Source organism: Convolutriloba macropyga, chromosome 1 (assembly GCF_964194025.1).
Source record: "Convolutriloba macropyga chromosome 1, txConMacr16.3, whole genome shotgun sequence".
Taxonomy (NCBI): Eukaryota; Metazoa; Xenacoelomorpha; order Acoela; family Convolutidae; genus Convolutriloba; species Convolutriloba macropyga.
This window is the reverse complement of record NC_134468.1, coordinates 58,505,289-58,532,839: the sequence shown is the minus strand read 5'-3', so window position 1 is coordinate 58,532,839 and position 27,551 is coordinate 58,505,289. Positions and strand designations below refer to the sequence as shown.

The window sequence follows — 27,551 nt, the reverse complement described above, 5'->3', positions numbered from 1 at the left end:
AAAAAAGAGAAACTGCCGAAAAAAGAAAAAAAAATTTCTTGGTTTTTTTAAATGATTGAAGCTATTGTTTGTAGATTTGAACAACGTTTTCAAATTTCTGTAATTTATAATATATCTGCTGGATGTTTAAATGCAAAAAGAGAAAAGACTAGATAATCATCTCTGAAATCGTGTGGTTGTTCGTGTCCATTTCAACTCAATCTTTTCGTGATTTTTTCAATTTTCAACATTTGCCGGATGATGGATTTCAAAGAAAATGGATTCAATAACCATCTCTAAAATTCATAGACTGTTTGTAGCAAACTTCTGATCAAACAATATTAACATTCAAGTTGTAAATTTTGAAAGATTAGAAGGTTTTAAATTGACATTCGGATTCTTTATCTCATAACATTTAAAATCCGAGGTTACTAAATAATGCGTTTTTGGCGAAACCTCTCTACTCGTACATTCCACATACACCTGAAAAAAGTAGTTGTGAGAGTGGCAGATTTCCTGAGATAAACGTTTTCTAGCGATTAAATATCTTTTATTGGAACTTTGCTGTTAAGGAAGGGAAAAACAAAACGGAGTGAAGCCCTTACTAGCGACAATATTGGACCAATTTTTTGTCATAAAAACTCCATCCCGAATCGCTCGTTTCAAAGATAGGAGAACAATTTTTGAAGTCATAACATAGGCAAATGAATAAGAAAGAAAATAACAGCTGTCAAAGCCCCTAACTATCCATCACAAAGCATTTTCCCCAAAATCATTTCTTGGGCGGTTTGGTAAATGTCTTCCATCCTAACGGCCGGAACACAAAACTTCTTTCATTAAAATGGGTTTGAAAAACATTTTGCGCAAAAAATGGAGTGGCCGTATTGGTATAGAATATAAAAACTACAATTTTCGAGTATATTACTCCAATGGTTTATATCTTATCCTAAAATTCCTCTCTCTGCACGCCAAATTACTGATCAAGGCTATCGCAGCTTAACAAAGCAAACTACAAAAAAACAAATGTCTAACGATTTTTTGCGAACGACTGACGGGGGCTCAATTTTATTGCAACCTGCTTCAACCGGTGAGTGAAGTAGTGCAAAAAGGGCTTATGATGTTATCAGAGGTTATTACAGACAACTATAAAGAGGTTAAAATGAAACTAATTTTCGCGCACTTTTCATGAATGGGAGATAAATTCGCATCGTGCAAAGACCAACTACCCAAGTGCGATAAAGGCTACTCCAAAACCCAAAACAGTCAACCAACAATTTTGCATAAAAAATACTTAATTCCAAAAAACGATTGAATACTTGAAAAATACTAGTTTTTTGTTGTATTAGGGCATATATAACATCCGAAATGTTGAGTTGTCAAAAATTTCTTCTTTTCCACGGTAAAATGTAAAAGCTAAAAAAAATCTCAAAAATTTTTCCACATTTTTCGGTTAAGCTCTTTTCAATTTGTTGAACTAAGTAAGCATTTCTCTTTATCCTGTATATTTGTTCCGACCCCTCTTGAGGGGGGGGACTATACACTCAAATGGGGTTTTTTTTTGTTCAGTCAATTTTGGCCGATCGATATATTCATCGTAGAGAGTTGAAAATGGTATCATTAGAAAGCTCGTCCAGCGTAGAAAATGGAATTAAAAAGAATTTTTTTATTTTGGTTTTTGACAGGGAGATATCGAGGTTAAAACTTTCGAGAAAATAGAGTGAATTCTGTTGATTTCATTCACCTTTTTTCGGAATTTTTGACTAAAATTTCGCCAATTTTGATAATTTAATAAAATTTTCAAGAAAATGTTGCTGATTTTACGTTTAAAGACAAAATATATTGTCGGCTATTCTCATTGAATTTTTTCGTCACAAATTCCGGCTAAATTTTTCACAAAATTCAGACTTTTTCATCAAAAACAGCACATATAAGTTTCTTTAGACCACTCTGATCAAATTTGCAGGAAGTGCACACCCAAACACCACTAACACAATCTTTGTAGGCTGAAAAAAGGGGCTAATTCTACTTCAACTTCCGGTGAGAGTGCTCTGTAAATAAAACTTTGCCGTTTTTTGCTAACTTTATTCGTTGATTATCAAAAACGCAGCATTCATTTTTGATTTTTTAACTAACAAAATATCTATATCAATGACATTCCAAAAATTAATATTCCAAATTGAAAATGGAGTTGAAAATAGAGCTCACTAGTGGTAGGTCCTATTGGCTTCCTAGTTATTTCAAAATTATTTTATCTAGTTGATTGCTTGAAAGCTTATGGTCGTTTTGACTTTTTAAAATATTTTTATTTTAAATGAAAATTGGCTTATTGAACTTTGCCTCCATTTTTCTCTTAATTTGGTCAACTTGTAGCTTAATGTCAGCAATCAAAGAGTGCTCCTTCTTTCTGATGATTTCAAGTTTAGTCTTTATTGCGGTTTTACGCCTTAAGTTATGGTGTTCTGGCTTTTATACTACTAGATTTCACAACTTTTTTTTATAAATTTTTAGGTGTTTGCCCAATATTCATGTTTTCTAGTTTTGTCAAATTATCATGTCATTGTCAGTTCATATATCACATTTTTCGCGTTCAAAATAACGCACAATTGATGATATTTAAATCCTTTAAGATATAGATTGTGGTTCTTTACCGCTTCGACAGTACTTTCTCGAAGAATTTAATTGAATTTTTTCATTTTGTCTTTAATTGTCGTTTTTACTTTGTCTTTTTAGTCGTATTTAATTTCCTGTACAATGAACCGGTTTGATTGGCTTTTCCTGGAAGAGTAGATGAGCCGATGTTCTCATATTAGAAGATAGATAATGGCTTTCATGACTTTGAAAACAATTGTTTTCAAAATGAAAAAAAAACATTTCAACTTCGCAATTTTGTTACTTTTATTGTCTGTTTGTTACCTGGTCTCGTTAATTAAAGGTTAAAGATGACATTATTTTTGTCAAGGGAAGGTGTCAAAAGGGATTGGCGTCACAAAATTTATTGTTTTTAAAGAATTCGTTATGACTTTACTGGCTTCGACACAGGTTTTTCACAAAAGTAAATTAATTTTTGATTTTTGCCATATTTGACGTCTCTTTTGTAGACGTAGGACTTGTTCTGGATAATTGCATGTCTCGAGGGCTTCCTTTGGAAGGATAAACGAACTTATTCAATTTTTTCATTTTGTAATTAAGGGCTTCCATGTCATTGGAAAAAAATTTTTTCGATAAAAACAAGTATTACATAATCTTGCTTTTTCTCTTTTTGGTCTAATTGTTACCAAGTTTCATTAATGAGAGGTCACATAAAACATTTCAAGGGAAGGTGTCAAAAGGGATTGGCGTCACAAAATTTATTGTTTTTAAAGAATTCGTTATGACTTTACTGGCTTCGACACAGGTTTTTCACAAAAAAAAATAAATTAATTTTTGATTTTTGCCATATTTGACGTCTCTTTTGTAGACGTAGGACTTGTTCTGGATAATTGCATGTCTCGAGGGCTTCCTTTGGAAGGATAAACGAACTTATTCAATTTTTCATTTTGTAATTAACGGCTTTCATGTCATTGGAAAAAAAATTTTTCGATAAAAACAAGTATTACATAATCTTGCTTTTTCTCTTTTTGGTCTAATTGTTACCTAGTTTCATTAATGAGAGGTCACATAAAACATTTCAAGGGAAGGTGTCAAAAGGGATTGGTGTCACAAAATCTAATGTTTTAGGAGAATTCGCTATGACTTCGCTGGCTTCCACACGGGTTTATCACAAAAAAAAGTAAATGAATTTTTGATTTTTGTCATATTTGGCGTTCTTTTTGTAGACGGAAGACATATTCTGGATAATTGCAGATCTCAAGGACTTCCTTTGGAAGAATGGACGAACCTATTCAATTTTTTCATTTTGTAATGGCTTTCATGTCTTTGGAAATAAAATTTTTTCGATAAAAACAAGTATTACATAATCTTGCTTTTTTCTTTTTGGTCTAACTGTTACCTAGTTTCATTAATGAGAGGTCACATAATACATTTCAAGGGAAGGTGTCAAAACGGATTGGTGTCACAAAATCTAATGTTTTAGGAGAATTCGTTATGACTTCGCTGGCTTCCACACGGGTTTATCACAAAAAAAAGTAAATGAATTTTTGATTTTTGTCATATTTGGCGTTCTTTTTGTAGACGGAAGACATATTCTGGATAATTGCAGATCTCAAGGACTTCCTTTGGAAGAATGGACGAACCTATTCAAATTTTTCATTTTGTAATTAATGGCTTTTATGTCTTTGGAAATAAATTTTTTCGATAAAAACAAGTATTACATAATCTTGCTTTTTTCTTTTTGGTCTAACTGTTACCTAGTTTCATTAATGAGAGGTCACATAATACATTTCAAGAGAAGGTGTCAAAAGGGATTGGCGTCACAAAATTTATTGTTTTTAAAGAATTCGTTATGACTTTACTGGCTTCGACACAGGTTTTTCACAAAAAAAAGTAAATTAATTTTTGATTTTTGCCATATTTGACGTCTCTTTTGTAGACGTAGGACTTGTTCTGGATAATTGCATGTCTCGAGGGCTTCCTTTGGAAGGATAAACGAACTTAATCAATTTTTTCATTTTGTAATTAAAGGCTTTCATGTCATTGGAAAAAAAAATTTTCGATAAAAACAAGTATTACATAATCTTGCTTTTTTCTTTTTGGTCTAACTGTTACCTAGTTTCATTAATGAGAGGTCACATAATACATTTCAAGAGAAGGTGTCAAAAGGGATTGGCGTCACAAAATTTATTGTTTTTGAAGAATTCGTTATGACTTTACTGGCTTCGACACAGGTTTTTCACAAAAAAAAATAAATTAATTTTTGATTTTTGCCATATTTGACGTCTCTTTTGTAGACGTAGGACCTGTTCTGGATAATTGCATGTCTCGAGGGCTTCCTTTGGAAGGATAAACGAACTTATTCGATTTTTCATTTTGTAATTAACGGCTTTCATGTCATTGGAAAAAAATTTTTTCGATAAAAACAAGTATTACATAATCTTGCTTTTTCTCTTTTTGGTCTAATTGTTACCTAGTTTCATTAATGAGAGGTCACATAAAACATTTCAAGGGAAGGTGTCAAAAGGGATTGGTGTCACAAAATCTAATGTTTTAGGAGAATTCGTTATGACTTCGCTGGCTTCCACACGGGTTTATCACAAAAAAAAGTAAATGAATTTTTGATTTTTGTCATATTTGGCGTTCTTTTTGTAGACGGAAGACATATTCTGGATAATTGCAGATCTCAAGGACATCCTTTGGAAGAATGGACGAACCTATTCAATTTTTTCATTTTGTAATGGCTTTCATGTCTTTGGAAAAAAAATTTTTTCGATAAAAACGTATTACATAATCTTGCTTTTTTCTTTTTGGTCTAACTGTTACCTGGTTTCATTAATGAGAGGTCACATAATACATTTCAAGGGAAGGTGTCAAAAGGGATTGGTGTCACAAAATCTAATGTTATAGGAGAATTCGTTATGATTTCGCTGGCTTCCACACGGGTTTATCACAAAAAAAAGTAAATGAATTTTTGATTTTTGTCATATTTGGCGTTCTTTTTGTAGACGGAAGACATATTCTGGATAATTGCAGATCTCAAGGACTTCCTTTGGAAGAATGGACGAACCTATTCAAATTTTTCATTTTGTAATTAATGGCTTTTATGTCTTTGGAAATAAATTTTTTCGATAAAAACAAGTATTACATAATCTTGCTTTTTTCTTTTTGGTCTAACTGTTACCTAGTTTCATTAATGAGAGGTCACATAATACATTTCAAGAGAAGGTGTCAAAAGGGATTGGCGTCACAAAATTTATTGTTTTTAAAGAATTCGTTATGACTTTACTGGCTTCGACACAGGTTTTTCACAAAAAAAAGTAAATTAATTTTTGATTTTTGCCATATTTGACGTCTCTTTTGTAGACGTAGGACCTGTTCTGGATAATTGCATGTCTCGAGGGCTTCCTTTGGAAGGATAAACGAACTTATTCAATTTTTCATTTTGTAATTAACGGCTTTCATGTCATTGGAAAAAAATTTTTTCGATAAAAACAAGTATTACATAATCTTGCTTTTTCTCTTTTTGGTCTAATTGTTACCTAGTTTCATTAATAAGAGGTCACATAAAACATTTCAAGGGAAGGTGTCAAAAGGGATTGGTGTCACAAAATCTAATGTTTTAGGAGAATTCGTTATGACTTCGCTGGCTTCCACACGGGTTTATCACAAAAAAAAGTAAATGAATTTTTGATTTTTGTCATATTTGGCGTTCTTTTTGTAGACGGAAGACATATTCTGGATAATTGCAGATCTCAAGGACATCCTTTGGAAGAATGGACGAACCTATTCAATTTTTTCATTTTGTAATGGCTTTCATGTCTTTGGAAAAAAAATTTTTTCGATAAAAACGTATTACATAATCTTGCTTTTTTCTTTTTGGTCTAACTGTTACCTGGTTTCATTAATGAGAGGTCACATAATACATTTCAAGGGAAGGTGTCAAAAGGGATTGGTGTCACAAAATCTAATGTTATAGGAGAATTCGTTATGATTTCGCTGGCTTCCACACGGGTTTATCACAAAAAAAAGTAAATGAATTTTTGATTTTTGTCATATTTGGCGTTCTTTTTGTAGACGGAAGACATATTCTGGATAATTGCAGATCTCAAGGACTTCCTTTGGAAGAATGGACGAACCTATTCAAATTTTTCATTTTGTAATTAATGGCTTTTATGTCTTTGGAAATAAATTTTTTCGATAAAAACAAGTATTACATAATCTTGCTTTTTTCTTTTTGGTCTAACTGTTACCTAGTTTCATTAATGAGAGGTCACATAATACATTTCAAGAGAAGGTGTCAAAAGGGATTGGCGTCACAAAATTTATTGTTTTTAAAGAATTCGTTATGACTTTACTGGCTTCGACACAGGTTTTTCACAAAAAAAAGTAAATTAATTTTTGATTTTTGCCATATTTGACGTCTCTTTTGTAGACGTAGGACCTGTTCTGGATAATTGCATGTCTCGAGGGCTTCCTTTGGAAGGATAAACGAACTTATTCAATTTTTCATTTTGTAATTAACGGCTTTCATGTCATTGGAAAAAAATTTTTTCGATAAAAACAAGTATTACATAATCTTGCTTTTTCTCTTTTTGGTCTAATTGTTACCTAGTTTCATTAAAAAGAGGTCACATAAAACATTTCAAGGGAAGGTGTCAAAAGGGATTGGTGTCACAAAATCTAATGTTTTAGGAGAATTCGTTATGACTTCGCTGGCTTCCACACGGGTTTATCACAAAAAAAAGTAAATGAATTTTTGATTTTTGTCATATTTGGCGTTCTTTTTGTAGACGGAAGACATATTCTGGATAATTGCAGATCTCAAGGACATCCTTTGGAAGAATGGACGAACCTATTCAATTTTTTCATTTTGTAATGGCTTTCATGTCTTTGGAAAAAAAATTTTTTCGATAAAAACAAGTATTACATAATCTTGCTTTTTTCTTTTTGGTCTAACTGTTACCTGGTTTCATTAATGAGAGGTCACATAATACATTTCAAGGGAAGGTGTCAAAAGGGATTGGTGTCACAAAATCTAATGTTATAGGAGAATTCGTTATGATTTCGCTGGCTTCCACACGGGTTTATCACAAAAAAAAGTAAATGAATTTTTGATTTTTGTCATATTTGGCGTTCTTTTTGTAGACGGAAGACATATTCTGGATAATTGCAGATCTCAAGGACTTCCTTTGGAAGAATGGACGAACCTATTCAAATTTTTCATTTTGTAATTAATGGCTTTTATGTCTTTGGAAATAAATTTTTTCGATAAAAACAAGTATTACATAATCTTGCTTTTTTCTTTTTGGTCTAACTGTTACCTGGTTTCATTAATGAGAGGTCACATAATACATTTCAAGAGAAGGTGTCAAAAGGGATTGGCGTCACAAAATTTATTGTTTTTAAAGAATTCGTTATGACTTTACTGGCTTCGACACAGGTTTTTCACAAAAAAAAGTAAATTAATTTTTGATTTTTGCCATATTTGACGTCTCTTTTGTAGACGTAGGACCTGTTCTGGATAATTGCATGTCTCGAGGGCTTCCTTTGGAAGGATAAACGAACTTATTCAATTTTTCATTTTGTAATTAACGGCTTTCATGTCATTGGAAAAAAATTTTTTCGATAAAAACAAGTATTACATAATCTTGCTTTTTCTCTTTTTGGTCTAATTGTTACCTAGTTTCATTAAAAAGAGGTCACATAAAACATTTCAAGGGAAGGTGTCAAAAGGGATTGGTGTCACAAAATCTAATGTTTTAGGAGAATTCGTTATGACTTCGCTGGCTTCCACACGGGTTTATCACAAAAAAAAGTAAATGAATTTTTGATTTTTGTCATATTTGGCGTTCTTTTTGTAGACGGAAGACATATTCTGGATAATTGCAGATCTCAAGGACATCCTTTGGAAGAATGGACGAACCTATTCAATTTTTTCATTTTGTAATGGCTTTCATGTCTTTGGAAAAAAAATTTTTTCGATAAAAACAAGTATTACATAATCTTGCTTTTTTCTTTTTGGTCTAACTGTTACCTGGTTTCATTAATGAGAGGTCACATAATACATTTCAAGGGAAGGTGTCAAAAGGGATTGGTGTCACAAAATCTAATGTTATAGGAGAATTCGTTATGATTTCGCTGGCTTCCACACGGGTTTATCACAAAAAAAAGTAAATGAATTTTTGATTTTTGTCATATTTGGCGTTCTTTTTGTAGACGGAAGACATATTCTGGATAATTGCAGATCTCAAGGACTTCCTTTGGAAGAATGGACGAACCTATTCAAATTTTTCATTTTGTAATTAATGGCTTTTATGTCTTTGGAAATAAATTTTTTCGATAAAAACAAGTATTACATAATCTTGCTTTTTTCTTTTTGGTCTAACTGTTACCTAGTTTCATTAATGAGAGGTCACATAATACATTTCAAGAGAAGGTGTCAAAAGGGATTGGCGTCACAAAATTTATTGTTTTTAAAGAATTCGTTATGACTTTACTGGCTTCGACACAGGTTTTTCACAAAAAAAAGTAAATTAATTTTTGATTTTTGCCATATTTGACGTCTCTTTTGTAGACGTAGGACTTGTTCCGGATAATTGCATGTCTCGAGGGCTTCCTTTGGAAGGATAAACGAACTTATTCAATTTTTTCATTTTGTAATTAAAGGCTTTCATGTCATTGGAAAAAAATTTTTTCGATAAAAACAAGTATTACATAATCTTGCTTTTTCTTTTTTTGGTCTAATTGTTACCTAGTTTCATTAATGAGAGGTCACATAAAACATTTCAAGGGAAGGTGTCAAAAGGGATTGGTGTCACAAAATTTATTGTTTTTAAAGAATTCGTTATGACTTTACTGGCTTCGACACCGGTTTTTCACAAAAAAAAGTAAATTAATTTTTGATTTTTGCCATATTTGACGTCTCTTTTGTAGACGTAGGACTTGTTCTGGATAATTGCATGTCTCGAGGGCTTCCTTTGGAAGGATAAACGAACTTATTCAATTTTTTCATTTTGTAATTAAGGGCTTCCATGTCATTGGAAAAAAATTTTTTCGATAAAAACAAGTATTACATAATCTTGCTTTTTCTCTTTTTGGTCTAATTGTTACCTAGTTTCATTAATGAGAGGTCACATAAAACATTTCAAGAGAAGGTGTCAAAAGGGATTGGCGTCACAAAATTTATTGTTTTTAAAGAATTCGTTATGACTTTACTGGCTTCGACACAGGTTTTTCACAAAAAAAAGTAAATTAATTTTTGATTTTTGCCATATTTGACGTCTCTTTTGTAGACGTAGGACCTGTTCTGGATAATTGCATGTCTCGAGGGCTTCCTTTGGAAGGATAAACGAACTTATTCAATTTTTCATTTTGTAATTAACGGCTTTCATGTCATTGGAAAAAAATTTTTTCGATAAAAACAAGTATTACATAATCTTGCTTTTTCTCTTTTTGGTCTAATTGTTACCTAGTTTCATTAATGAGAGGTCACAAAAAACATTTCAAGGGAAGGTGTCAAAAGGGATTGGTGTCACAAAATCTAATGTTTTAGGAGAATTCGTTATGACTTCGCTGGCTTCCACACGGGTTTATCACAAAAAAAAGTAAATGAATTTTTGATTTTTGTCATATTTGGCGTTCTTTTTGTAGACGGAAGACATATTCTGGATAATTGCAGACCTCAAGGACTTCCTTTGGAAGAATGGACGAACCTATTCAATTTTTTCATTTTGTAATGGCTTTCATGTCTTTGGAAATAAAATTTTTTCGATAAAAACAAGTATTACATAATCTTGCTTTTTTCTTTTTGGTCTAACTGTTACCTAGTTTCATTAATGAGAGGTCACATAATACATTTCAAGGGAAGGTGTCAAAAGGGATTGGTGTCACAAAATCTAATGTTATAGGAGAATTCGTTATGATTTCGCTGGCTTCAACATGGGTTTATCACAAAAAAAAAGTAAATGAATTTTTGATTTTTGTCATATTTGGCGTTCTTTTGTAGACGGAAGACATATTCTGGATAATTGCAGGTCTCAAGGATTTCCTTTGGAAAAATGGACAAACCTATTCAATTTTTTCATTTTGTAATGGCTTTCATGTCTTTGGAAATAAGTTTTTTTCGATAAAAACAAGTTTTACATAACCTTGCTTTTTTTCTTTTTGGTCTAAATGTTACCTAGTTTCATTAATGAGAGGTGACAAAATACATTTCAAGGGAAGTTGTCAAAAGGGATTGATGTCACAAAATTTAATGTTTTAAGAGAATTCGTTATAACTACTGGCTTCCACACGGGTTTTTCACAAAGTAAATGAATTTTTGATTTTTGTCATATTTGGCGTTCTTTTGTAGACGGAAGACATATTCTGGATAATTGCAGGTCTCGAGGGCTTCCTTTGGAAGAATAAAGAAATTTATTCAATTTTTCATTTTGTAATTAATGGCTTTCATCTCTTTGGAAATAAATTTTTTTCGATAAAAACAAGTTTTACATAATCTTGCTTTTTTTCTTTTTGGTCTAAATGTTACCTAGTTTCATTAATGAGAGCTGACAAAATACATTTCAAGGGAAGGTGTCAAAGGGGATTGGTGTCACAAAATCGAATGTATTAAGAGATTTCGTAATGACTTTACTGGCTTCCACACGGGTTTTTCACAAAAAAAAGTAAATGAGTTTTTGATTTTTGTCATATTTGACGTTCTTTTTGTAGACGTAAGACATCTTCTGGATAATTGGAGGTCTCAGGGGCTTCCTTTGGAAGAATGGACGACCCCATTCAATTTTTTCATTTTGTAATTAACGGCTTTCATGTCATTGGAAAAAAATTTTTTCGATAAAAACAAGTATTACATAATCTTGCTTTTTCTCTTTTTGGTCTAATTGTTACCTAGTTTCATTCATGAGAGGTCACATAAAACATTTCAAGGGAAGGTGTCAAAAGGGATTGGTGTCACAAAATCTAATGTTTTAGGAGAATTCGTTATGACTTCGCTGGCTTCCACACGGGTTTATCACAAAAAAAAGTAAATGAATTTTTGATTTTTGTCATATTTGGCGTTCTTTTTGTAGACGGAAGACATATTCTGGATAATTGCAGACCTCAAGGACTTCCTTTGGAAGAATGGACGAACCTATTCAATTTTTTCATTTTGTAATGGCTTTCATGTCTTTGGAAATAAAATTTTTTCGATAAAAACAAGTATTACATAATCTTGCTTTTTTCTTTTTGGTCTAACTGTTACCTAGTTTCATTAATGAGAGGTCACATAATACATTTCAAGGGAAGGTGTCAAAAGGGATTGGTGTCACAAAATCTAATGTTATAGGAGAATTCGTTATGATTTCGCTGGCTTCCACATGGGTTTATCACAAAAAAAAAGTAAATGAATTTTTGATTTTTGTCATATTTGGCGTTCTTTTTGTAGACGGAAGACATAATCTGGATAATTGCAGATCTCAAGGACTTCCTTTGGAAGAATGGACGAACCTATTCAAATTTTTCATTTTGTAATTAATGGCTTTTATGTCTTTGGAAATAAATTTTTTCGATAAAAACAAGTATTACATAATCTTGCTTTTTCTTTTTGGTCTAACTGTTACCTAGTTTCATTAATGAGAGGTCACATAATACATTTCAAGAGAAGGTGTCAAAAGGGATTGGTGTCATAAAATCTAATGTTTTAGGAGAATTCGTTATGACTTCGCTGGCTTCCACACGGGTTTATCACAAAAAAAAGTAAATGAATTTTTGATTTTTGTCATATTTGGCGTTCTTTTGTAGACGAAAGACATATTCTGGATAATTGCAGGTCTCAAGGATTTCCTTTGGAAAAATGGACAAACCTATTCAATTTTTTCATTTTGTAATGGCTTTCATGTCTTTGGAAATAAGTTTTTTTCGATAAAAACAAGTTTTACATAACCTTGCTTTTTTTCTTTTTGGTCTAAATGTTACCTAGTTTCATTAATTAGAGGTGACAAAATACATTTCAAGGGAAGTTGTCAAAAGGGATTGATGTCACAAAATTTAATGTTTTAAGAGAATTCGTTATAACTACTGGCTTCCACACGGGTTTTTCACAAAGTAAATGAATTTTTGATTTTTGTCATATTTGGCGTTCTTTTGTAGACGGAAGACATATTCTGGATAATTGCAGGTCTCGAGGGCTTCCTTTGGAAGAATAAACAAATTTATTCAATTTTTCATTTTGCAATTAATGGCTTTCATCTCTTTGGAAATAAATTTTTTTCGATAAAAACAAGTTTTACATAATCTTGCTTTTTTCTTTTTGGTCTAAATGTTACCTAGTTTCATTAATGAGAGGTGACAAAATACATTTCAAGGGAAGGTGTCAAAGGGGATTGGTGTCACAAAATCGAATGTTTTAAGAGATTTCGTAATGACTTTACTGGCTTCCACACGGTGTTTTCACAAAAAAAAGTAAATGAGTTTTTGATTTTTGTCATATTTGACGTTCTTTTTGTAGACGTAAGACATCTTCTGGATAATTGGAGGTCTCAGGGGCTTCCTTTGGAAGAATGGACGACCCCATTCAATTTTTTCATTTTGTAATTAACGGCTTTCATGTCATTGGAAAAAAATTTTTCGATAAAAACAAGTATTACATAATCTTGCTTTTTCTCTTTTTGGTCTAATTGTTACCTAGTTTCATTAATGAGAGGTCACATAAAACATTTCAAGGGAAGGTGTCAAAAGGGATTGGTGTCACAAAATCTAATGTTTTAGGAGAATTCGTTATGACTTCGCTGGCTTCCACACGGGTTTATCACAAAAAAAAGTAAATGAATTTTTGATTTTTGTCATATTTGGCGTTCTTTTTGTAGACGGAAGACATATTCTGGATAATTGCAGGTCTCAAGGACTTCCTTTGGAAGAATGGACGAACCTATTCAATTTTTTCATTTTGTAATGGCTTTCATGTCTTTGGAAATAAAATTTTTTCGATAAAAACAAGTATTACATAATCTTGCTTTTTTCTTTTTGGTCTAACTGTTACCTAGTTTCATTAATGAGAGGTCACATAATACATTTCAAGGGAAGGTGTCAAAAGGGATTGGTGTCACAAAATCTAATGTTATAGGAGAATTCGTTATGACTTCGCTGGCTTCCACACGGGTTTATCACAAAAAAAAGTAAATGAATTTTTTATTTTTGTCATATTTGGCGTTCTTTTTGTAGACGGAAGACATATTCTGGATAATTGCAGATCTCAAGGACTTCCTTTGGAAGAATGGACGAACCTATTCAAATTTTTCATTTTGTAATTAATGGCTTTTATGTCTTTGGAAATAAATTTCGATAAAAACAAGTATTACATAATCTTGCTTTTTTCTTTTTGGTCTAACTGTTACCTAGTTTCATTAATGAGAGGTCACATAATACATTTCAAGAGAAGGTGTCAAAATAGAATGGTGTCATAAAATCTAATGTTTTAGGAGAATTCGTTTTGACTTCGCTGGCTTCCACACGGGTTTATCACAAAAAAAAGTAAATGAATTTTTGATTTTTGTCATATTTGGCGTTCTTTTGTAGACGGAAGACATATTCTGGATAATTGCAGGTCTCAAGGACTTCCTTTGGAAGAATGGACGAAGCTATTTAATTTTTTCATTTTGTAATGGCTTTCATGTCTTTGGAAATAAAATTTTTTCGATAAAAACAAGTATTACATAATCTTTTTTCTTTTTGGTCTAACTGTTACCTAGTTTCATTAATGAGAGGTCACATAATACATTTCAAGGGAAGGTGTCAAAAAGGATTGGTGTCACAAAATCTAATGTTATAGGAGAATTCGTTATGACTTCGCTGGCTTCCACGCGGGTTTATCACAAAAAAAGTAAATGAATTTTTTATTTTTGTCATATTTGGCGTTCTTTTTGTAGACGGAAGACATATTCTGGATAATTGCAGATCTCAAGGACTTCCTTTGGAAGAATGGACGAACCTATTCAATTTTTTCATTTTGTAATGGCTTTCATGTCTTTGGAAATAAAATTTTTTCGATAAAAACAAGTATTACATAATCTTGCTTTTTTCTTTTTGGTCTAACTGTTACCTAGTTTCATTAATGAGAGGTCACATAATACATTTCAAGGGAAGGTGTCAAAAGGGATTGGTGTCACAAAATCTAATGTTATAGGAGAATTCGTTAGGACTTCGCTGGCTTCCACACGGGTTTATCACAAAAAAAGTAAATGAATTTTTTATTTTTGTCATATTTGGCGTTCTTTTTGTAGACGGAAGACATATTCTGGATAATTGCAGATCTCAAGGACTTCCTTTGGAAGAATGGACGAACCTATTCAAATTTTTCATTTTGTAATTAATGGCTTTTATGTCTTTGGAAATAAATTTTTTCGATAAAAACAAGTATTACATAATCTTGCTTTTTTCTTTTTGGTCTAACTGTTACCTAGTTTCATTAATGAGAGGTCACATAATACATTTCAAGAGAAGGTGTCAAAATAGATTGGTGTCATAAAATCTAATGTTTTAGGAGAATTCGTTTTGACTTCGCTGGCTTCCACACGGGTTTATCACAAAAAAAAATGAATTTTTGATTTTTGTCATATTTGGCGTTCTTTTGTAGACGGAAGACATATTCTGGATAATTGCAGGTCTCAAGGACTTCCTTTGGAAGAATGGACGAACCTATTTAATTTTTTCATTTTGTAATGGCTTTCATGTCTTTGGAAATAAAATTTTTTCGATAAAAACAAGTATTACATAATCTTTTTTCTTTTTGGTCTAACTGTTACCTAGTTTCATTAATGAGAGGTCACATAATACATTTCAAGGGAAGGTGTCAAAAGGGATTGGTGTCACAAAATCTAATGTTATAGGAGAATTCGTTATGACTTCGCTGGCTTCCACGCGGGTTTATCACAAAAAAAAGTAAATGAATTTTTTTTTGTCATATTTGGCGTTCTTTTTGTAGACGGAAGACATATTCTGGATAATTGCAGATCTCAAGGACTTCCTTTGGAAGAATTGACGAACCTATTCAAATTTTTCATTTTGTAATTAATGGCTTTTATGTCTTTGGAAATAAATTTTTTCGATAAAAACAAGTATTATATAATCTTGCTTTTTTCTTTTTGGTCTAACTGTTACCTAGTTTCATTAATGAGAGGTCACATAATACATTTCAAGAGAAGGTGTCAAAATAGATTGGTGTCATAAAATCTAATGTTTTAGGAGAATTCGTTTTGACTCGCTGGCTTCCACACGGGTTTATCACAAAAAAAAAGTAAATGAATTTTTGATTTTTGTCATATTTGGCGTTCTTTTGTAGACGGAAGACATATTCTGGATAATCGCAGGTCTCAAGGACTTCCTTTGGAAGAGTGGACGAACCTATTTAATTTTTTCATTTTGTAATGGCTTTCATGTCTTTGGAAATAAAATTTTTTCGATAAAAACAAGTATTACATAATCTTTTTTCTTTTTGGTCTAACTGTTACCTAGTTTCATTAATGAGAAGTCACATAATACATTTCAAGGGAAGTTGTCAAAAGGGTTTGATGTCACAAAACTTATTGTTTTGAGAGAATTCGTTATAACTACTGGCTTCCACACGGGTTTTTCACAAAGTAAATGAATTTTTGATTTTTGTCATATTTGGCGTTCTTTTGTAGACGGAAGACATATTCTGGATAATTGCAGGTCTCGAGGGCTTCCTTTGGAAGAATAAACAAATTTATTCAATTTTTCATTTTGTAATTAATGGCTTTCATCTCTTTGGAAATAAGTTTTTTTCGATAAAAACAAGTTTTACATAATCTTGCTTTTTTTCTTTTTGGTCTAAATGTTACCTAGTTTCATTAATGAGAGGTGACAAAATACATTTCAAGGGAAGTTGTCAAAGGGGATTGGTGTCACAAAATCGAATGTTTTAAGAGAATTCGTAATGACTTTACTGGCTTCCACACGGGTTTATCACAAAAAAAAGTAAATGAATTTTTGATTTTTGTCATATTTGGCGTTCTTTTTGTAGACGTAAGACATCTTCAGGATAATTGCAGGTCTCAAGGGCTTCTTTTGGAAGAATGGACGACCCTATTCAAATTTTTCATTTTGTAATTAATGGCTTTTATGTCTTTGGAAATAAATTTTTTTCGAAAAAAAAACAAGTTTTACATAATTCTGCATTTTTTTTGTCTAATTGTTGCTTAATTTCATTAACGAGCGGCCACATAATACATTATCGGTATTCGACGAAGGTGCAATCGACCATATTTGGGGGCGAAAGCATGGCTTTACGGCTTCCAAAGCATTTTCTGGCAAGTTTTAATTGATTTTTAGTTTATTATCTATTTGTTGTCCTTTTTGTAACTGCATAAAAAATTGAATACCAAGAGTTCTTAATTCCCTTCTATAGAAGCATTGGTAATTGTAAACCTATTGGATATTTTAGTTGATTCCTAATGGTTTTCATTACTTTGAAATAAATTAATTTTTTTAAAAAAATTCAGCGAATTTTCAAACTTTTAAGTTTCTGTTCTTTTTCGTCTTATTGTTACCAAGCTTTATTATGAACTGGTGAATAACCATTTTTTTCTGGTGAATTACAAGTTATTTTGTTTAATTTCATTTTTATCTGACGCTATTTTGACTTTGTTATTAAGTTTTGTTTTTTAAAACGGACATAAATTTTTTGATGTAACTAATGTTTGTTGTTGTTGTTTGATTTTGCCGTTCGTCTTCGCTCATTTTCTTATTAGCGGCATATCTCGTCAATCTAATGCATCATTTTTTTACTCCACTGAGTTATTTGCTTTGGAGGCTATCTTTTCGTTCATACACCAGTTTTTTTTTTGAAAAATACTTGAATTTTTTGTGTTTTTCCATCTGTTCCCCATTTGGTAGACAATTATGCACAAATTGTGGATGAGCGGGGTCGGAACCTTATGTGCGATCGCACATTACCGAGCCGCCTTGTTGACTTAAGGTCAAAAATTGCAAAGTATATTTTGATACTTTTGATTAAAAAATACCTCCACATTTCCCAAATTTTTGTCAAAATGTTTATCATTGCATCAGGTGAGTATCAGAAGATGACTTGGCAATTATAAATGTACTTAGGTTCTAGGGCACTCTTTGTGCTAAAATATTAAGAATATAAAACATCCTACTGATTACTGCGTATACAACCTCCAGCTACCCGTTCTGGGGTTCATCCAGCAATGTTTAATGTTCACTGCATTTTTTACAACAAAGCATTACGCGAACGCATCTTTTGTATGTCTTCAAAACAAATCACTTTTCCATTTGAAAAGCGAGAATTTCAACTTATAGATTTGTCACAACACTGCCATTCTTCTCCAATAGGATGCGTGGATATGCTAAATTAATTGTACCGTTTCATTTCATCGAAAAAAAACAGATTTTTAATAGATTTCATCAAGACTTTAAACTCGAATAATACTTTATAGTGGTAGCACAAGTATCAAACTTTCGTGAAATAAACTTTGCAATTTTCTGCAGTCTAGCCGAGACATACGAAAATCCCTAATTGCGACATTCGCCGCAAAAACTAACCTATTTCGCATCATATGCTGCAGTTGTAAAAAGGATCAGTTCCAACAGTAAACCAGCATTTTTGACGTGACACAAAAGCCAATAGAGCGGCAAATTTCATAGACTTGGTAATATGGTAATGAATTGGCAAGATCAAAGAACGCTCCAAACATTCAGCGTCAGAACGAGCCTACTGCTCTCTGACGACTGCAAAGTTGCGAAAGGTAATAATGACAAAAAGAAAGAAGTTGGCGGTCGGTGAGGCAAGGAGGTGAATTTATGACCAATTTGAGAACGGTTAAGGCAAAACCGGGAAGCCGTTAGCGGGCTGATCAAAATTAGAAACAAGAACAGGGGTACAGTGGGGCCTTCCTGCTGAGCTTTTGCGGCCAGTGTAACACGTACATGGCCGTAATGCAGTTGTATATAGGCTATAGAACCACATACGTGTCGCGTTCACTGAAATAAATAGATATTAGAGAGAGACAACAATTATTTCGGTTTAGTACCTAGTACCAGTAGTAACCTTGTTCGGACAAGGTGCGCACGGCACAGAGCGACAGAGTAAACAAGCAAGTAAGCAACTAGGCCACTGGTAAGCAACACTTGAGAACATAAATTCAATTCATGTCAAGTTCGCCTCATAGTGCAGAGGGAAGGGGTCGTTTCTAGTTTTACCTTGAAGGCTGTCGCCTAACAATTATGAAAATTTTGTGTGAACAAATTCTTAAAAATACAAAGAGGAGGAGGCCAGTAGTCCTGAGCCAGTGGGCACTTACAGCAGTCCAGACACTAAACTGCAATGGCAGCACTAGCAGGTAATATTAAAGCAAGCACGTAAGGGAGAGAGAGAGAGAGGGAATAGGAATAATAAGCAACAAAGAGAAAGAAGTTTAATTCAAATATAGTGGAAATCTCGGAACGCGTAGAGAGCGAGGGAGAGCGCGGTCGCACAACTACGTCATTAGTTTCGTGAAGGCCGTTCAAGTTAAATAGACTTATAAGCGTACGTTGGGCCAAATATAGGCAGAAATCTTGTCTTCTATTTTTATACCACCCAATTCGAGCCCAACTTAATAGAAGTTCTCATATGAATTTACAAGTAGCTTTGTCTTCAAATTCCACCAGTGACGTAAGACAACGCTTTCATGCCCTTCCATTCATAAATATATATCCCTCTATCCATCCAACGACCTATTCCAACTAACACGCGTAATAGAGCGGAAGACAAGACATAGGCAGGGCACGACAGCGGGGAAAACAGGGAAAAGTAGGTAACAGGAGGTGAATATACTAACTACGCAAGCGAACTCAAGCAACCAGATAGAAGACGACTCAAAAGAACGACGGCCGAACGTAGGATAACTACAAGAGTTCAGCAGAGATTAATGGTACTAAAAGACAAACAATACAGGCACGGGTATCGGGCAGGCAGATTTGAATCAAGAATAATAGAGAAACGAGCGAGCACAAAAATAACAACAAGAGAAAGAATGAAGTAAACGGAACGAGCTTACGCACGCACAAACAACGTCATTTTTAAAATAAATAGGTGGCAAAGCGACAGCGGCGGTGGCGACAATATTCCACTAACTCCTCAATCAGGGGCTGGACTCAGTTTTCCATATCCACAACTAACACCAACATCGCATATGGTACGTGTGAATGAATAAGCATAATTGGTACAACCTTTGTGACGTCACTGAACGTCGCGAGAAATTTGATGACGACAGAAGAGAATGAGAAAAGAGGCAAGCAAAGCACAAAACAGAGGGAGACCATTTTTGCATAGGGAAAATACGTCATAGCATAACACAATATAACAACACAACACAACACCACCACTACTGCTACTAACACAAAATACAAGACGTAGATTGGGATCAGAGCATTTACAATTCACTTACCAAACTCATTTATTAACAATAAAGCCAAAATGAGCTTCAACACCAGTTTAAGACACCGCTAGAGCGTCATAGTAAACATTAAACACCTCCAACACAAAAGCGGAAAAATCAAAATTCTCTGTAGCACATAAATTACCTAAACAGTCTGCTAAAAACGCCGCCGCTGCCTCTTTTCGAGGGCAAATTGTCAACTTATTGTAGTGAACTTAATTTATGATTTTACAATGCACTCTTAAAAAAAGGAAACAAAACCCATATTCCTCAACTTACTATATCAACTCTACCCACATAATGACAGCTTATAAAAAATAATATTAACTACACTGTAAATCTGTTTTGAGTTTCGTTCAAACGCATGTCAAAACAAAAAGATAAAAAGGTGTATTTTACATAATCAACTAATACTACCCAGAACAGCTCAAAAATAGGGTTCAACTATAGAAAATGTACAGGCTATAAATCAAACAAGCTACAAATATACAACTCGACAACGCCTTAAAACAATTGATTGCACTCCTCAACTAGATAGGGTGCAAGAAAAAAGCAAGACTAGTATAAATATACTGTTAAAAAAATAATTGCTTCGACACTACAATCTAATAACAAGTTGTTCTGAGAATTAAAAGATCTGATCTGCAACGGCCAATAATGCTACACTTTCATTTACCGTTCGAAACCGTTAGTTAACTTACTTTTACGACAAACAATTCATAAAGACAAAGATCTATACTGTTTATACTCTCGAAATGAAACCTAGCAACTTTTCTCTTTTAGGAGTTATTGGACTTCAGAAAAGGTATCTGTTACATTAAGGGAAACAGCCCGACTTAACTCAAAAGAAAAGAACGAAAAGTTTAAACGAAAGGACGCTACAAACGAAAAATTGAACAGGGCGAGTCTCGAATTGCAAACCACCGACTTTGAAAAATCTTTTACATAACTCAAAATCAATGACCATTAACACTTATTATGTTCAAGCACCGTTATTAATCTCAGCGGTAAGGTAAGCCTAGATGACACGTTTTAGTACGGAAGCAAGTTAGTTCCACCTAGAGACAACAGCATAAGAAAAAGACCTTCAGCCATAACTTGATCGATACTTTGCTGCCAGGAATTTAGACACATTGTTGCTTTTTAACCAGGTTGTTTCGTCAAATAGGTCTCAAGAGGTAGGGAACAAATCTCACACCTGATGTTGCTGTTCAAGGATGCAGCTAATAGATCAAACGCCATCTGTTGAGCTAACAATTCGCTGAACTTCTGACAATAGGACATTCTTCAAGCAGTAACACTAAGAAATACAATATTCAAGACGAGATATGCCCAAAAACACCAGAGCAATTCTTTCAATGTTTTTGCTTTAATGTGAAACCAAATTCAAAAATTTTACGTAGATAATAGAGCCTTGGAAATTAAGAATGAACGTAACAGCCAAGTTCGTTAAGTTGTTCATCGTAATCGTGATTATGAGACAGGGCTAAGATTACATTTAAATTTTTCACATGCGTATGCTTATTCTTACCACTACAAAATTTATATCTATATTGATTGACAATTCGGAATATATGTTAAAGGGATTGACCTGGCTTTGAGCCAAAAACAGTATCATCAACAGTTATACTTTATCAATTTTCAATCGCCGTGGCACTCTTGAAACCAGAACCATCAACACTAGCTATTGAAAACGGTAAGATGGGTGAATTGTAATAACGAAGAAAATTACAATACCCACATATACACATGAGCAATGTTTACGAGGTGCGAAATCGCTTTCGTAAAACAAGGGCGGAGATTATTTCTTTGGAATTTTGTTTTGGGGACACTTTGGTTAAGAACTTGGTCAAGTCATTTTTACTATTGTTTCTTTCGTAACATTGTGTCCTTCGTACAATTGCTTCGTACCGGTTTCGAAATCAATAATTCAATTTCTCAAGTTTGAAAACCTATTTTATTTTTTCTGTTTAATGTACATATTTTTCAGTTCACATCGAAAACCGGAAAGGGAAAAGATCAAAAACATTATCCGTTGATTTAGGGCGCTCGAGTTATTGCACTTTTAAAAGATTAAAGCGTGTTCGAAAAACGGAAACAAAAGAAAAGCCACAAAAGCGAAAAAAGTGGCAACGGACTACAAAAAAGAGCTCAAACTTGCATCTTTAAGTTGTCAAAAGCTTTCACTGGCCAGGTAAAATTGTCGAGTTATCGCCCTGTGATAAATCTAAGATTCATGTCAAAAGTTATTGAAAGAGTTGTTTCTGAGCAAATTAATTTCTATCTGGCATACAATAGGCTCATAAGCAAGTATCAGAGTGCTTTTCGTTGCTCGCATTCAACAGAAACGGATTTGCTTAAAGTCTTTAATGATCTAGTTAACTTACTTTTACGAAAAACAATTCATAAAGACAAAGATCTATACTGTTTATAATCTCGAAATGAAACCTTGCAACTTTTCTCTTTTAGCAGTTATTGGACTTCAAAAAACTTATTCGTTACACTAAGGGAACAGCCCGACTTAACTCGAAAGAAAAGAACGAAAAGTTTAAACGAAAGGACGCTACAAACGAAAAAATGAACAGTGCGAGTCTCAAATTGCAAACCACCGACTTTGAAAAATCTTTTACATAACTCAAAATCAATGACTATTAACACTTATTATGTTCAAGCACCGTTATTAATCTCAGCGGTAAGGTAAGCCTAGATGACACGTTTTCGTACGGAAGCAAGTTAGCTCCACCTAGAGACAACAGCATAAGAAAAAGACCTTCAGCCATAACTTGATCGATACTTTGCTGCCAGGAGTTTAGACACATTGTTGTTTTTTAACCAGGTTGTTTCGTCAAATAGGTCTCAAGAGGTAAGCAACAAATCTCACACCTGATGTTGCTGTTCAAGGATGCAGCTAATAAATCAAACGCCCTCTGTTAAGCTAACAATTCGCTGAAATTCTGACAATAGGACATTCTTCAAGCAGTAACACTAAGAAATACAATATTCAAGACGAGATATGCCCAAAAATACCAGAGCAATTCTTTCAATGTTTTTGCTTTAATGTGACACCAAACTCAAAAAATTTACGTAGATAATAGAGCCTTGGAAATTAAGAATGAACGTAACAGCCAAGTTCGTTAAGTTGTTCATCGTAATCGTGATTATGAGACAGGGCCAAGATTACATTTAAATTTTTCACATGCGTATGCTTATTCTTACCACCACAAAACTTATATCTATATTGATTGACAATTCGGAATATATGTTAAAGGGATTGACCTGGCTTTGAGCCAAAAACAGTATCATCAACAGTTATACTTTATCAATTTTAAATCGCCGTGGCACTCTTGAAACCAGAACCATCAACACTAGCTATTGAAAACGGTAAGATGGGTGAAATGTAATAACGAAGAAAATTACAATACCCACATATACACATGAGCAATGTTTACGAGGTGCGAAATCGCTTTCGTAAAACAAGGGCGGAGATTATTTCTTTGGAATTTTGTTTTGGGGACACTTTGGTTAAGAACTTGGTCAAGTCATTTTTTCTATTGTTTCTTTCGTAACTTTGTGTCCTTCGTACAATTGCTTCGTACCAGTTTCGAAATCAATAATTCAATTTCTCAAGTTTGAAAACCTATTTTATTTTTTCTGTTTAATGTACATATTTTTCAGTTCACATCGAAAACCGGAAAGGGAAAAGATCAAAAACATTATGCGTTGATTTAGGGCGCTCGAGTTATTGCACTTTTAAACGATTAAAGCGTGTTCGAAAAACGGAAACAAAAGAAAAGCCACAAAAGCGAAAAAAGTGGCAACGGACTACAAAAAAGAGCTCAAACTTGCATCTTTAAGTTGTCAAAAGCTTTCACTGGCCAGGTAAAATTGTCGAGTTATCGCCCTGTGATAAATCTAAGATTCATGTCAAAAGTTATTGAAAGAGTTGTTTCTGAGCAAATTAATTTCTATCTGGCATACAATAGGCTCATAAGCAAGTATCAGAGTGCTTTTCGTTGCTCGCATTCAACAGAAACGGATTTGCTTAAAATGTTTAATGATCTTCTTTGCTATCTAGACGAGTCGCACTCCGCGATGTATATTGGGCTAGATTTGTCAGCAGCGTTTGATTTTATTGATCATCGGTTTTTACGTTAGCGAAAAGGATTGGTTCGCAATCGGTGGTGTTACTGTTTAGTAAGAATTATCTTTCGCATCGCTCTCAACAAGTTATCATAAATGGATGTCATTCTGGTGATTTTTAAGTTAAGACGGGTGTGCCACAACGGGGGTCTGTTCTTGGTCCTTTACTTTTTTCCTGTTACATGCTTCCTATAGAAGATAAGCTGAAATAACTGGGAATAAAGTATCATTTTGACGCAAATAATACCGTTCCTTATTTTGTATTTGGTTCGACCCGCAGTCAATGCTTGTTTGATATTTTCACCTCGATTCAACGTTGGTTCAGCAATGCAAAACTGAAATTGAATGCGGACAAGAGTGCTTATATGATTATTCGGAAATAAAAAATTGTTAAACTTGGTCTTTTACGTCAGCTGGAAGAACGTGACTACACTGAACAGGCAAAAGTTCTAGCTTGTTATATTGATTGTCAACCTACTCTGCAACGACAGGTCAACTTCGTTTGTTTGAATTCATTTTATTATCTCCGTAAAGTGTGATCAATTCGTGATCAAGTTGAAACATCAGTCCTAATTGAGTTGATTACACTGTTATCACGCGTTGACTACTGCAGTTCTCTTTTATTATTGTCTGCCAAATTTTTTATCAGCAAAACTTGAGCGAATAATGAACTCTGCCGCGCGTTTGGTATTTCTATTGTCAGCCTCAACGCCAACCTCGTCGTACCTGAAGCGGCTACACCGGTTGCCAATTAAGCAACGCATCGTGTTTAATATCCTATTCTATGTGCATCGCTTTGTACATCAGCCTGGCAAACTCCCACTATATTTATCGGAACTAATGAAACGAAACACGATGGTTACAAGGTCACAATATTTTTACAATTTACTTGTTCCTTAATTTCGCTCTAATTTTGGAAGACGTTTGTTCTTGCATGCTGTCGCTGTTGAGTGGAATAAACTCTTATTTGAATTGAAACCTATACCTTCTGAAATTTTAATCAGACGGAAACTCAAAACTTATTTTTTTAAAATTTTCCTGCACTATTGAGATTTTAAAAGGTGCTTAAACCAATAATAATAATAATAACAATATTAATAATAATAATAATAACAATAATAATACTACTACTAATAATAATAATAATAATAATAATAATAATAATAATAATAATAATAATAATAATACTAAAAATAATAATAGTAATAATAATAATAATAATAATAATAATAATAATAATAAAAATAATTATAATAATAATAATAATAATAATAATAGTAATAATAATAATAATAATAATAATAATAATAATAATAATAATAATAATAATAACAATAATAATAATAATAATAATAATAATAATAATAATAATAAAAATAACAATAATAATAATAATAATAATAATAATAATAATAAAAATAATAATAGTAATAATAATAATAATAATAATAATAATAATAACAACAACAACAATAATAATAATAATAATAATAATAAAAATAATAATAATAATAATAATAATAATAATAATAATAATAAAAATAATAATTATACAATGGGCTGTACGATTACAAGAATGCATTTCTGAGAAAAATTACTTCGTCAGTAGCTAACTGCCATTTAGTTAGTAGTAGTTGTTGCAGTAGTAAAAGCATAGGATTTGAAGTTCGTTCTTCACTGTTTAGCGCCCACTCTGCTGAACAAGCTCTTTAGTTTCAAATTTCTGTAGAAAATTCCTCATTTGCAGATAATCTTATGTGGAAGTATTCTGATCGGTAGGCTCATTTTGGTTTTGTCCATTCCATTCATGTCAACTCGATGTCGTACAGTTGAGAGGCCCAATCTTTATACAGTCTTGTTTTCAAAGAGTCATGTTGGGCTTGAAAGTACTTTTTTATAGGTTTATTAATATTAATTATTATTAATAGTAGTAGTTTAGGTACCATTTAAATACTCAAAAGTGCTAAAAAAACAACCAGAATAAAAAAGTTCTCAGTTTATTCCTATAAGTTATCTCATCTGGTATTAGCTCCAATTCAAATGGCACTCTTTTCCATTCATGCGGAACTGCATAGTTGAAAGGCCTTTTTCCTAAGACAGTTTTAGTGACTGAAATTTGAAGGTTGTAAATATACTGGCATCTTGTAATTTTATCATTGCGAGACACAAGAGAGCTAAGATACGCTGGAATTTGTTGAGGATGATGAATTAGGCGATGGCAAAAACGCAAAATGTTGAACAACACACGTTTCTGCACACGTAACCAATGTAGCTGCTTGAGGAGTCTTGAATTTGGTGTTGCGGGTGAGTCGAGATATCAGCCTGCATGCACAATTCATTATCAGTTGTAACTTCCAATGAAGTACAGCAGGCAAATCATAGTAACGTAAATAGCAGAAAACAAGCCGCGGAATGTTCACAACTCTTACCAACTCTATTAGGACATTGTTGTCAACTCTGAGAATATAAAAGGAGGCAGAAGTAACTGAGCTGATTTGCTTTGAAAATAAAAGTTTGTCATCCAGAATCCATTTTCTTTGAGGTACTATTAATCAAATCAATATTCTCCTGAGTTACAGTCTCCTCATAGACCAAATAAATAACGATATCGTCCGCATAGAAACGGTAGTTTTTTGCAGCTGCTTGAATATGAGCTCTAAAGGCAGCAAATAACAGGAGAAAAGTAGTGGGTCTATAACCGATCCTTGCGATACCCCAGTTTTTATTTCCTTTTCCGAAGGCAAAACATTTTTTATCAATTTTTTTGGAGATCGAACACTCAGATGTTTTTTTTGAAACAGAGAAAAGAACCTTGGAATGCAAAGCTAATCTTAAGAATTGATAGAAGTATTTCATAGTCCAGTGTATCAAGGGCTGTCGATAGAAAGAGTCCAATGTAAAACGTGCTCTTTTTGAACTCTAATGTCGTTGGTGACTTTTAATAGCGCGCTTTATGTTGAATAAAATTTTCTTTAGTTACTTTGAATAGCGCATAACAAGGCATTGCTCTCAAACTGATCGCTAAGTTGTACAAGAGCTGATCTTTCTAATAATTTCGATGTAAAACTGAGGTTTGATATTGGTCGATAATTTGCAAAATCCTCAAGATTAAGATAAACGTTTTTTATGTGAGATTTAATTATTGCTTGTTTAAGAGGGTGGGTGTCAACGGGAGGATCTCTGGACATTCAGCTACCTGAATTAATGCAAAAATATTCCCAAATATTGAAATAAAAAATAATTATAATCTGTAGCAAGAATTTCCTCATTTTCACTTTTTGGTAGTATCTGCTCCTCAATGCAAATAGCGCTTTCAATAACGCACGTTTTTGACGTGTAAATTTCCTGTAAAAGACATTGATGATAAATATTGCCCTTTTTTCAAGAAGATTATCAAAA

General features: G+C 33.0%; 1 protein-coding gene across 1 annotated transcript in view; it reads right to left on the bottom strand.

The window, feature by feature from the left end:
* The window catches only part of LOC142340870 (uncharacterized), a 58,425-nt gene extending 36,730 nt beyond the window's left edge, over positions 1–21,695 (bottom strand). The window contains exon 1 of the mRNA XM_075391644.1: positions 18,136–21,695. The gene's annotated coding sequence lies outside the window, so the exon portion shown is untranslated. The remainder of the gene's footprint in view (positions 1–18,135) is intronic.
* Between the last annotated feature and the right edge of the window lie 5,856 nt (positions 21,696–27,551).